The sequence below is a fragment of the Pleurodeles waltl genome, chromosome 9, assembly GCF_031143425.1.
Source record: "Pleurodeles waltl isolate 20211129_DDA chromosome 9, aPleWal1.hap1.20221129, whole genome shotgun sequence".
Classification (NCBI taxonomy): Eukaryota; Metazoa; Chordata; class Amphibia; order Caudata; family Salamandridae; genus Pleurodeles; species Pleurodeles waltl.
In genome coordinates, this window is record NC_090448.1 from 209,639,710 (window position 1) to 209,652,321 (window position 12,612).

Consider the following 12,612-nt stretch of genomic DNA (forward strand, 5'->3'; position numbering starts at 1 on the left):
CTACCCTGGTACCCCCCACCCTGAGCCCTAAAACCGACCCCCAACCCCAATTTATTTTTTTTTTAAAACATCCCTAAAACAAAATGACCTGACCCCCCCAACCTCGCTGCTAAAAACAGAAGTAACCTGATCCCCCACCTTTAAAAACTACCCCAGGGATGTGGAATTCCTATCGCCCGACGCCCGGGACATCTTGTTTGGGGTCAAGGGCAACAAGTTTTTATGTTTACTTTGTCCTTGGGACAAGTAGGCCCAACCCCCGCACAAACACTTTGGCTGCCTGTTTACAGAGAGTGGAACTCTCTGCAGTTGAGGTAATGTGTTTCCAAAAGATAAAGCTGTTCGAACTTGTATTTATGGTTCATTATTTGAAAGCCTTCATTATTAGGGTGAGTGCTGTAAATAAATGTTTTAAGGTCACACTTCACTACTGACGTTGGTTCCAGTACAAAAAAGAAAAACGTGTATACACATGTTTGAAAAGTTTAGGCTATGAGGCTAAGTATAATGCTCCCAGAATGCTCTCTGATTATATGCAAATTAAGTGTCATATAGTAAAATGTGTTGATGCATGCTAGTATTTCCCAAAAATATTTCTAATGGAAAATCAGTGTAACCATTTTCAACACGATTATGGGAAGCATGAAAATTAACAAACACTGACAAAGCCAACTGATCTGACATATTTTTATAAGTCTTTTAGTTTCATCAATGCGTGTCTTGTTTTGACATGGCTTTTGTAACACTTTATTGTTGTGGAAGCTACCAGGCCCTCAACATTGTAACAAACACTGGCAACCCCCCCCCCCCCCCCCCAAAAGTTTTTGAACTCTAAAAGCACATGTTGCCACCAGCGGCATAGCAAAGGCCCCACAGCCCCCCTCCAGGGGGCCCCTTCAGCACAGCACCTGCCCTGAGTGAGTCTGGAGAGGGGGCTCCTCCATGTTCTTTACAAAGGGGCACCCTCCAGTTTCGTTACGTCACTGATTGCCATTGTAGTTCCTGACACTGAACAAAACTACTTTGTGTGGCAATATGCTCCTTGTGGAAGAGCAGAATGCGATCACTCACAGTAAAGCCGGCCGAAAGAGAGAGAAATAGAAGTTTAATAAAAACAAAATGTCTTTAACACCAGACCAAATTAGGGACCAAGACCCACATGTAGGTAGCTTTTTGCATGTCGCAAACAGCGACTTTCGCTGTTTGCGACATGCAAAAAAGCACATTTCGATGCACAAACCCAGTTTTGCGATTCGGTAACCTGATTACCGAATCGCAAAACGGGTTTGCGACTCGCAATTAGTAAGGGGTGTTCCCTTCCTAATTGCGACTCGCAGTGCAATGTAGGATTGTTTTGTGACCGCGAACGCGGGCGCAAACCAATCGCAGTTTGCACCCATTTCAAATGGGTGCTAACACTTTCGCAAAAGGGAAGGGATCCCCATGGGACCCCTTCCCCATTGTGAATGTCACTGTAAACATTTTTTCAGAGCAGGCAGTGGTCCTGCAGACCACTGCCTGCTCTGAAAAAATGAAACGAAAACGTTTCATTTTTCGTTTTTGTTAGGCATCTCGTTTTCCTTTAAGGAAAACGGGCTGCATTACAAAAAAAAAAAAAAAAAAAAAAAACTGCTTTATTGAAAAGCAGTCACAGACATGGTGGTCTGCTGTCTCCAGCAGGCCACCATCCCTGTGAGGGCCGCCATTCGCGAGGGGGTCGCAAATTGCGACCCACCTCATGATTATTAATGAGGTGGGCATTTGCGAAGCCCTTGCGAATCACAGATGGTGTCAGGGACACCATCCTACATTTGGATATGCGACTCGCAATTTGCAGGTCGCAAATCTGAACCTACCTACATGTGGCCCCAAATTCTTAAAGAAAGTCACAAAAGTGCACCCATGGTATATGTCGTACCCCTATAAAATATTTGTGAACTGTATTTTAGCATGGGTAAATACGATGTGTAGATTTGCTCATGTAAAAATCTATTGAGCATTTGCAAGTTCATTTTCCCTCCAGCCACTTTCTTCCCAACCCTGGAAGAAGTTCTAATTCTGCCATTGTCAGACGTAAATGTCCAACCTTTCTTATTATGGGAAAATATTAGAGAGAAGCTGGTAAAAAAATCTTTAAAACATGCAGGTTAGTAGGTTTGCAGACTCAAAGGCGTTCCAGCCCTGGAACTATTGCTTACTGCTTCCTCCAGCCCCAGTATGCAGATCTGCAGAAAGGTGGCAAAATAAGGAAATTGCTACAGTAGGGATTGGAACTGCAAGTATTCAAGCCCTACTATGGTAGTAGCCCTGGCATAATCAGAGAGGCTATTATCAGAGCACTTACATAATGAGATTGCTGCCATCATTTGTTGCCACACTACATGGCACCAAAGGGACAAGTAGATCTTTTTACAGGACAAGTAGATTTGAGAAGCAACATGTCCACTGGACAAGTAGATATTTTAATAAATTCCACACCCCTGTACCCCGATACCCCCACCCACCCTGAGCCCTAAAACCGACCCCCCACCACCAAAAATAAAACTACCCAACCCCTAAAAACAAAATTATCCCGACCCCCCATCCCACCCCTAAAAACCCACCCCCCCCACCTGCAATACAAAATTAGCTCAACCCCACCCTTATAAATCCGACCTCCCCCCCACCTGCCCTAAACACAAAATTACCCTGACCCCCCTCACCCCTAAAAATCCGCCCGGCGTAAATAAAAAAATTACCCCGACCCCCCATCCCCACCCCTAATAACCTGCCCCTACCTGCCCTACATACAAAAACACCCCAATCCCTCCACCCCACCCCTAAAAACCAGCCCCCCCTTCCCACAATACAAAATTACCCCATCCCTAAAAAAAAAAAAACACCCGCCCTAAATACAAAATTACCCCACCCCAAATAACCCACCTCCCACCCGCCTTAAATACAAAATTACCTCAACCCCCCCACCCCTGCCCCCAAAAACCCGACCCCCTATCTGCCCTGAATACAAAATTACCCCACCCCGTCCCTAAAAACCCGACCTCCCACCTGCTCTGAATACAACATTACCCCAACCCGCCCCTACAAACCCAAGCCCCAACATCCTAAATACAAAATGACCCAAACTGCCCCTAAAAACCTGACCCCCCACCCGCCCTAAATACAAAATTACCCCAACCCGCCCCTAAAAACCCGACCCCTAACCCGCCCTATATACAAAATTACCCCAACCCGCCCCTAAAAACCCAAACCCCCACCCGTCCTAAATACAAAATTACCCCAACCCCCACCCCTAAAACCCCCCCTGCCCTAAATACAAAATTACCCCAACCCTCCCACCCCCACTAAATACAAAATTACCCCAAACCCCCAGCCCCCATAAAAACCAGCCCGACCACCCACAAAACAAAATTACCCCACCCCTAAAAACCCCCACCTGCCCTAAATACAGAATTACCCTGCCCCCCACCCCACCCCAAATAACCCGCCTCCCACCCCCACTAAATAGAAAATTACCTCAACCCCCCATCACGTGGCGAGATGGAGGAGGAAGAGGGGGCCCCCGTTACCAAGGGCTTTCTTACCTCCTTGTTCGATTCACTCCGGAGCGATATACAGGAACTCCGCAGGGACATCTCTCAGGAGGTGAAGGAGTTGCGAGGGGAGGTTATGTCCCTGGGAGAGCGGGTTGCACAGATGGAGGTTGGTGAGATATCCCGCGGCGAAGAAGTGGCGGACCTGCAACAAGAGTTTGTCCGACTTAGGGAGCAGCAGGAACTTCTACAAATAGCAGTGGAGGACTTGGAGAACCGCTCAAGAAGGCACAATATCCAATTAGAGGAGTGCCGGCTGGGACGGAGAAGGAGGATATTGGTGACTTTGTGGTGGCGCTGTTCCGCTCGATACTTGGACTGGAGGAGACTAGGGAGATCACGCTGGATAGAGTCCATCGAGTGGGCCGTGCTGGTGGTGCCAGAGATCGCCCGCCAGACATTCTAGCCTGTGTACACAGTTATGGACTTAAAGATAGCATATTGCAGAAGGCTCGCAATCTCCCGCAGGTACACTTCAGAGGGCATGCACTCCAACTGTTCCAGGACCTCTTGGTTCGGACTTTGCAGCAGAGGCGGGAATTTAAGTCCATCACAGAGCATCTGCGAGCACATGATGTGTCATATTCTTGGGGCCATCCGTCCCGCCTTGTCTTCCGATGGGAGGATCAGCTTCGGCAGGTGAAATCACTATCAGAGGCATATCGGATCCTGCACCTGGAGGGTGACAGTCAAGACCCGGGAGGGAATCTCGGCTTGACTGATAAGGACCGCCCGCGTTGGCGACGGACGGAGGGACGGCAGAAGCAGCACCGACCTACGGCTGTGGAACAGATGTCGGAACGGCAGTCGGCGCTGAGCACCGTGGCCGCTGGGACCAGTGCGTAAGAGAGAGGCGGCCGAGGAGAGCTGAACAGTTATGGGTCGTATTGCATTAGGCGTTGTAGCCGTCTAAGAGGGGCCCGGGTGGCGGAGGCGATGGACTTGGCTTGACGCACGTGGGAGGTTCTACGGCCCTGTTGAGACTTTGCCTCTGTGGAGATGTGTGTGAGAGGACTGGTTTGCTGTAAGCACCCATTGTGCGTAAAAGCTTTCTGTTGGTGTGCTTCCCTGGGATCCTGGTCATTGAGTGGCGTAGCGATTTGGCCCTGCTGTTCGGAAGGGTCATGGTGCTTTCTTGGGCTATGGTTCCCCTGCGCAGCTCCTCCTTTGCGGAGCGTTTTTCCCCTCCGGCTGCATGACTATTAAGTGCATAAGCTTAAATGTCCGCGGGCTCAACAGTCCGACTAAGAGGCTGGCGATCCTAAAAGGCCTTGAGAGATCTGGGAGCCATATCTGCTTGCTACAGGAAACACACTTATTGCATAAGGACATATATCGTATGCGCTCACAGTGGTTCCCTAGACAATTTTGGTCTTCGGCTTCCACGAAACATGCTGGGGTGGCGATATTGCTTTCTAGGTCCTTTCCCAGGGAAGAAGTGGCCAAGATACATGAGGTACAGGGTAGGCTTCTGGCTATCAGAATAAGGCTTGGGACTTTTTTCTTTACTGTTGCTTCTTTGTATGCTCCCAATACTCAGCAGGAAGCCTTCCTGAGGCAGGCTGTCCCCCCAATCCTACACTCGCCGGATGGCGCCATCTTGGTGGGGAAAGATTTCAACATGGTGATGGATAATGAGCTAGATCGTTCCGGCCACCGTTTTGGGCAGACCGGGGCGTTGACAGTGGCAGGGCGCCAGTGGCTGACTGAGTGTGGTTTGGAGGATGTGTGGAGAAAGATGCACCCCACGCTTAGCGATTACTCCTTTTACTCAGCCGCGACTAAGACGTATGCTCTGCTCGACCTTTGTTTGGCGTCACAGGAGCTTTTTTCGCGAGTTCGAGAGGCTACGATTGAGCCTAGGGTCTTGTCGGACCATGCTCCTATTACTGTAGAGGTCACTGTGGAGGTGGCCTGGGTGGGGACTCCGGGCTGGCGTTTTAGAGACTCGCTGCTTCAGAGTGGGGCAACGGTGGAGTCGCTCCGGTGTGCAATAATGGACTACCTGCGTCTTAATGACGATGGGAACATCCGTTTAGAAACACTCTGGGAGGCCTTGAAGGCGGTGATGAGGGGGCAGGTGATTGCGCTGTCGGCTAGAGACAATAAAGCAAGAAAAGAGAAGAGGGCAGAGCTGGAGCAGAGGGTGGCTGCACTAGAGCGCTCCCACAAGTCCACTGGAGCGTCCAGAATCTGGAGGGAGCTGGAGAAGGTGCGGCAACAACTGAAACGCCTAGACTGGGACAGGACTTAGTACGCGATAGCACGTCTTAAACATAAATACTATATTGGGAGCAACAGGTGTGGGAAGCTTTTGGCGCATCGGTTGCGTGCGCAGTGAGCGGCGTCGGCGATAAAGTCGGTCCGTTCCCCGTCTGGAATGGAAGCAAGAATCAGTGATCGGATTGCAGAGGCGTTTGCAGAGTTTTACCGGGGGCTTTATGCGGAGGATGACCGGGGCGGTGTGGCTCTAGACCCATTTCTGGATGGCACAGCAATTACCCCTCTTGGGGAGAGAGAGGCGTCTTTATTGGACCAACCGATAAGGACGGAATAGGTCATTTCGGCGATCTCGCGCCTAACGGTGGGGAAATCCCCAGGTCCTGACGGTTTTACGGCACTCTTTTTACAAGACCTTCTGTGCGGAACTCGTGCCGCTTTTAGTGCGGCTCTTTAATTCCTTCCGGGAGTCGGGAACCCTAGCGCCCCGTATGCTCGATGCTACCATCGCAGTTAAACATAAGACAGGAAAGGACCCAGAGGAGTGCGCTTCATATAGGCCGATTTCGCTCCTGAATGTAGATGCTACACTATTTACAGGTATACTCGCCCATCGCCTTAATCTCTACAAGTCGGGTCTCGTGGACACAGATCAGGCGGGTTTCATCCCGCATCGCCAGTGCAGTGACAGTACGAAGCGGCTGCTTCATTTGCTAGACAAAACGCATTGTTCTCGCCGGGAAGCACTCTTCCTTTCTATAGACGCGGAGAAGGCGTTCGATAGGGTTCATTGGCTGTATATCTTTAAAAAGTGTTGGAGCGGTTCGGACTGGGCCCCGGCTTCATGGCGTGGATTCGTTGTATCTATCAGTCCCCCAGGGCTGCGGTCAGAGTCAATGGTACACTTTCCTTGCCATTCCCACTCAAGCGAGGGACGAGACAGGGGTGCCCACTTTCTCCTCTCTTGTTTGTGCTATACATGGAGCCCCTGGCGCAGCGCCTGCGGGATAGCTCCTCAGTCTCTGGCATAAAGTTTGGAGGCGATCATCATCTCATCACCTTATATGCAGATGATGTGATCCTTACCCTGGCGGAGCCCGCAACATCACTGCCGGCGCTTATGGAGATACTTGATGAGTTCGGTGGGGTCTCAGGATTCCGGGTGAATATGCAGAAGTCCCAGGTTCTTGGTCGATTTCTAAGCCCGGAGAATGAGGAGGTGTTGAAGGCCTGTTACCCCTTTCTTTGGTCGTCCTCGCGGCTTTCTTACTTGGGGATTGATCTGGCACCTTCTGCTGTAAAGACGGCGAGCTTGAACTACACGAAGTTAGTTAAGGAAGTAAAGCGGGACCTGGAGGCTTGGGGGAAGACTAAAATTGTCCTGGCTGGGCAGAGTGGCGGCGGTAAAGATGACAGTTTTGCCGCGTATACTGTATGTGTTCCAGGTGCTTCCCCTGACCCCACCTCCCCGGACGATAGTGACTCTTCAAGCAGCGGTTATGAGATTTATCTGGGAGGGTCGTCTGGCGCGGCTCCCGCGGTGAGTCCTGTGTCGCTCCAAGGGGGTGGAGGGGTTTGCGGTTCCCTGCCTTTTGCGATATTATTAGGCGACACAGCTATGTTTCCTTTTAGAGTGGAGTCGCCCACTTACCGAGAAACATTGGTGCTTTATGGACCAGGCGGTGGCGGGCTCTCCTATATGGAAGGAGCCCTGGCTCCGGCGTCGGCACAGGGTGGGGGACTCTACTCTTCCCCGATTACAGGAGCAACGTTACGCATATGGGATGCGGTGGCGGGCCGGTTGGGTTTGATGACGTTTCCATCTCCGATGACCCCCATTGGTGCGAATCCTGACTTTGAACCGGGGCTACGAGGGGAGGGATTGCGACGCTGGTATGAGGGAGGCTGTAAAAGGGTGAGGAGCATTTTTGATGAGCAAGGGGTGATTCCCTTTGACCAGATGAGAGAGGCCTACAGCTTGACAGAGACGGATAGGATGATGTACTATCAGATCAGGCATTGGGCCCTGTTGCCGGCTAATAGGGCATTAATGTACAGACCGTTAACACCGTTTGAGAAATGGCTCTTGATGAAGAAGGATGATAAACAAGTAATTTCAGAGCTTTACAGGCTTTTACAGGGAGAGGGGCGACCGCCTAAATCCAAGGGACAGTTGAGATGGGAAAAGGAGCTGGAAAGGGAGCTTTCTGATGAGGAGTGGGATAGTATCTTTTATAGAATACATCATATGGCCTTTAATGCGGCTGGGACAGAGACAGCATATAAGGTGACCTCCTACTGGTACTACACCCCAGCAAGGATGCATGCATGGGACCCCACTAGATCTAACCTATGTTAGAGGGGCTGTGGGGGGAGGGGTACACTGGTGCATTTATTGTGGCATTGCCCCAAGCTCCATAGATTTTGGGAGAGCATTGTGGACGGGGTTGAGGCAGAGTTCGACACTACGATTCCTAGATTTCCTTTGTATATCCTGCTGGGTCTGCCTAATCCCCTCACCTTCCCTCTGCGATCGCTGAAGGGGCGGCAGATGGTCTTGGCCCTCAATGCGGTGCTGCAGCTGATCTTAGCCTTGTGGGGCACAGACAGAGTACCGACATATGTATCTTGGCTGCAGAAACTGTGGTTCATTTTGGCGATGGAGAAGCTTACCCTGGCCTCTCAGCAGCGGACGGGCGACCTGTCCACTCTGTGGAGGCCGTTCCTTCAGATCTTATCCACTGAATTTACTGAGCTAACATGCCCTGCTTATTTGCGAGTACTAGGACTGACCTGAACTGTTGGGTGTGTGCCTATCTGACGGGATCCTGTGGAGAATGAGAGCAATGAGGTGGGGATGGGGCTGGGGACCAGAGAGATGAAGAGTCGGGGTCTCTCAGGGGAAGAACTGTTAATGTTTTATGTTTTATTTGTTAACAATATGTCATGTATTACAAGTATGAGACTTGACTCGCAACGCTGCGGACCTTTTTGTAGGGCCCAACTTTTCTCCGGGTAGCAAGGATGAGACTGATAGGGGAGCCTCCTGATACGGCCACAAGAGGGACGATCTCATGGGGGACGAGGGAGAGTTTTTCAATAAGGGAATCCTGCAGCGTGTCTATCATACTGTGCTGTGTTGTGTCTATATGTTGATTTGTTTAAAACAATAACCAGATTTGATCCATAAAAACCCGACCCCCCCCACCTGCCCTAAATACAAAATGACCCCAACCGCCCCTAAAAACCCGACCCCCTCACCTGCCCTAAATACAAAATGACCCCAACCCCCCCCTAAAAACCCGACCCCCCCCCCACCTGCCCTAAATACAAAATGACCCCAACCCGCCCCTAAAACCCCGACCCCCCCACCTGCCCTAAATACAAAATTACCCCAACCCGCCCCTAAAAACCCGACCCCCCCCACCTGCCCTAAATACAAAATGACCCCAACCCGCCCCTAAAAACCCGACCCCCCCACCTGCCCTAAATACAAAATGACCCCAACCCGCCCCTAAAAACCCAACCCCCCCACCTGCCCTAAATAAAAAATGACCCCAGCCCGCCCCTAAAAACCCGACCCCCCCCCACCTGCCCTAAATAAAAAATGACCCCAACCCGCCCCTAAAAACCTGACCCCCCACCTGCCCTAAATACAAAATTACCCCAACCCGCCCCTAAAAACCCGACCCCCACCCTCCCTAAATACAAAACGACCCCAACCCGCCCCTAAAATCCCAATCCCCACCCGCCCTAAATACAAAATTACCCCAACCCCCACCCGTAAAAACCCGCCTGCCCTAAATACAAAATTATTCCAACCCTCCCACCCCTACCCGCCCTAAATACAAAATTACCCCAACCCTGCCCCTAAAAACCCGACCCCCCCACCCGCTCTAAATACAAAATTACCTGACCCCCACCACTAAAAACCCACCCCCCCACTCGCCCTAAAAACATAACTACCCCAACACAAAATTACCCTGACTTTCCACCCCCGCCCTAAATACAAAATTACCCCTACCTCTCGCCCCTAAAAACCCAATGGCCCCAAATACAAAATTACCCTGACGGCCTACCCCTATACTAAAAGTATACAAAAGGCCATACGCTTATGCTCAACCTAAAAATGGATAAAAGGGATGTCTGAATTAATCCCAGCCAGTGCCGATTGCATGGACCCACTCTGCCACTGTAGACAGAGATTTGCCATACGCAGTCATGGTCGTGATCCAATAGGAACAGTCCAGGCTGAACTGCTTCTGGGACAGCATCTCCTGACAAAGGACTGCTAATGACTGTGGAATAAGTATATGCTCATGGTGGATGTGTTTTACTCCTCCACATAACTGTGAAACTTCCCACTGATTGAGAATATAACTGAAATAGTGGTTAGCAAAAATACGTAAGAAAGCTCAATAGGCTTTCATTTTAAAGCAACTGAAACTCAGTGATACTTTGGGAGAAAGTAATGGTTGGGGTAGGTTGCTACCATGAATGTGGACACTCATTTCTCCACTACAAGAAGGGGCAAAAAAATAAAGGTTAAGAAATTGAAGAACAGTGCATTTCATCGTTCAGTGTTGCTCTTAGCTCTAGAGCCACTACTTAGCTCTAGAGTTGAAACTGCTGCACTGCAGTTACTTTCATAAATTTTTACTAATTTGCTGGAACATCATGAACATCAAGGAAAGCATAGAAAAATGTCAGACATGTGTAGTGAGGCCAAAGGACCTTGTGTATCCCATCCTATGGGTCGGAGCCCATACCTGAAGGTCTGAGTTGAGCCTTCTCCCTTGGGTCCAAAACAACAAGCAGTGAATATGTCCATTTAAACTGGCTCAGGGCAGTGGAGAGCAATGATGTATTACTGAGAGGGTATGGTGTCAATGAACTGAGACCCCATTTAGATTCCCCTGTGAACTCCGAGTGGAGATACCGGGGCTAGGAATAATGATTCCACAGGGTAGAGCCTCCTGAGAAAACAGGGACTAAAAGTTAAACTCTACAGAATGGGGAATAACATGCCTGCCTGTGTCAGCACGTACCCAGTGAGTAGTTAAAATCCTTTATTGGCAAAAAGTACAACCTCACCGCTCTTCCTCTGCATTACAGCTCACTGGTCATCCACTCAATCCACATTCTACCTTCTCCTGCATCAACATTCCATATTCCACTTCAACATATACACTGCACTGCCTCAGAATTATTGAGTATAATTGCGTGGGTTTTAACCATTAAATGGAGTTTAGCTCAGATACTTACCACTTGCGTTGAGCAGGTGGTAAATATCTTTGGAAGGGGCTTGTGCAGGTCAAGGAGGGTGTTTGTGGATCAGTAAGATTGTCTAGAGGGTGGGGAAGCTGAGGCATCTCGGAGGAGCATGGTCTGCTCACCCCCCACTGCTGGAGGGGCAGGAGGTGGCTTGGTTGTGCCTCTGCCCATAGCCTCAGCCAGTCCCCCAACTTTGTTTTTTTTCAGTGCATATCAAGAAACACTGGACCATTCTGAGTGAGTCAGAACTCAGAACGGTTTCCTAAGAATTTCAAAATTCTTTCAGGAGTAAGTAAATTTTCTTACACCTACACCTGGCTTCCTGTATACTGAGTTTGCTAAAGATTCTTGAGCATGTAATAAACAGGAGTATGGGGGCACAAAAGAGTAGTAAAGATTATCAGTTTACCCAGCCTTAAGAGGTTGCTGCGAAAATTATTTTGCAGCGAAGTTTTGAGAAGAAGCGATGCTTGTCACAATCAGAAAACATTGCTTATATATTAAAATTCCTGAAGATCTTTTTATTTGAGACAAGTCAAGAGCATAAAAAGCACCATATGTACATAGCATCAATGAACTAGCAGGTGTCAAGAAAGTACTTACGATATTACTCAGCTTACTTGCGGCGCACAAACCACCCTCCCCTCCCACCATATCCACATCAAATGGGCTTAGCCTAGCTCAGCACCAGTCAATCCGGTGGGATAGTCTGAGGTGAGAGTGGTACAAGGACTCCCCCTATGGGCATTCCTGTCCATTTTTGTGGGCAGTCCCGGCTTTCATAAATGACCCTTTCTGCCTGCATGCCCAAATACATGTCGCAATTCCAGTCTCTCAGCAGCGGTGTGTGTGTGCCTCCTCCCGCCGAGCAATGCTATATTTCATTTGGCCACATCGAATCCGAGAGTCATCCAGATATTCTCCATTCTGTTACGTTCTGTTGCATCCCATATATTCAGCAAACACCATTTCTCCAAGGCCTCCCTCACACACCCAAACACTTCATTCATGCACTCAACCACCAATACCCAGTACTGCTGCACCACCAGGCAGTCCCATTTTATATGTAAGAAGGATCCTTTGTGAAAACAACTCCTAAGGTAGAATGCATCAGTTGTCCTGTCTATTTTCACTTTGACGATGCATGTAAAATAGGACCCATGGAGTATTTTTTAAATGTACCAGGCGGAAACCCAATTTAATTGCCAAGTCTTGCTAGGATGTCAAGGCATCAAGCCATTCATCGTCTCCAAGGTCTCCTAAATCTTGCTCCCACTGTGGTCTCAGGTGTATCAATGTGTCTGGTGAGTTGTGGATTAATTTCTGGTAGGTGACGAATGTTACTTTCTGGTGTAAATGTTCCTCCAATAGCCTACTCTCTAGGGCAAAGGACTCATGGAAGTCTGCCCCTCTCAGAAGTGCTGTATGAAGTGCACACTGCATTTGGAGATAGCTGTAGCATTTGTGGACTCTAGCTGAAATTCTCATTGTAAGTCAGGGAAGGGAAGGACCTGTCCCTATCACCAAA

General features: G+C 49.4%; 1 protein-coding gene across 4 annotated transcripts in view; it reads right to left on the reverse strand.

Moving 5' to 3' along the window:
* Positions 1-12,612, reverse strand: part of PXK (PX domain containing serine/threonine kinase like) — a 317,799-nt gene that overhangs the window by 49,341 nt on the left and 255,846 nt on the right. The window lies entirely within an intron of this gene.